We start from the raw sequence: 1,242 nt of genomic DNA on the forward strand, positions 1-1,242 counted from the left end.
ATCTATCTATCTATCTATCTATCTATCTATCTATCTATCTATCTATCTATCTATCCATCTATCTCTCTCTCTCTCTCTCTCTCTCTCTGCAATGTCAGGAACACAAGGTAGAGATCAGTCGACGCCATGCTGTTGTCACATCCTGCCCCAGGGTGTATGCCTCATCTCTGGTTGTACTCTTATAGCTGGTCTACCGCTTTTTATTTTTTTCTATTTGGTCTCCAATACCGTGTCTGATAGAGCCATCTTGCTTCTGACATTCTCAAAACACGTCTCATAATATTTATCTCCATCTTTCAACGCAGAAAGAATATTCTTCTTGGGATTTGACGCCTGTCTTCTCTGAAAGGGGAAAGGTATGTGTATGGATTGCATGGAACATTTTTTTTAAAACATACGAAATCTTGGGGAATTCGAACCAACCTTATGAACCCGCACATTAGCTCAGCACAATACCAAGTGAGATTCGGAATATTTACTGATTAATTATCGAAGCTGCCTTTAACTTTTTCTTTCCTCAGACTTCTTCTCTCTAGCAACTAGGCCAATCTGCCCCCCCCACCTTAAAAAAGGAAGCAAGCAAATAAACAAATAAACGAATGAATAAACAATACGACAATCCGCCACTAAAAAAAACCATCCCTAAAATATAATATCAATAATTTGCACATAGTAGTAGGTATCGGGAAAACCCAAACAAAAACAAATCAAAATGAAAATGCCAATCTTTTGCACGTCACAAAATAACCAAAGGCGGCCTTAAAAACCACGATAATTCCAAGAAAAAGAGGGAATAGTCACGCCCATTGAAACCAATTTTTGCGAACGGCTCATTGCATTCTACAGCATCTACGCCTTCTGTCTCCTTCTCACATCTGTGGGAATCACGATCTCTTCTTTCAGGTGGAAAAATACGTCGTCAGGTAGGCAGTTAGGGAAGCGGCTAAAATTAGGGTACGACAAATTTGACATTTAGAAAGTGGGCAAGCCAAACAGGGCATCTCTGCTCATTTGCTTGAGCCAACATTGGAAAAGAGCAAGGCGTTTACATATCTTTTCCACGCCATTTTTTGGATTACCAAGATTTGCGGACTGAATAACTGTAATTAAAAATTCCGTTTTTACGCAAAGCTCTTTTGCATCCGTCTCATTCGGGGTTTTTTCCGAATAAAATTTAGTATTTACATCTTCAATCTGGGTTTAAAAAAATGTATTCTTCATTTTGGGAAAAGAGTCGTCGAC

Source organism: Aplysia californica, unplaced genomic scaffold, assembly GCF_000002075.1.
Source record: "Aplysia californica isolate F4 #8 unplaced genomic scaffold, AplCal3.0 scaffold00013, whole genome shotgun sequence".
Taxonomy (NCBI): domain Eukaryota; kingdom Metazoa; phylum Mollusca; class Gastropoda; order Aplysiida; family Aplysiidae; genus Aplysia; species Aplysia californica.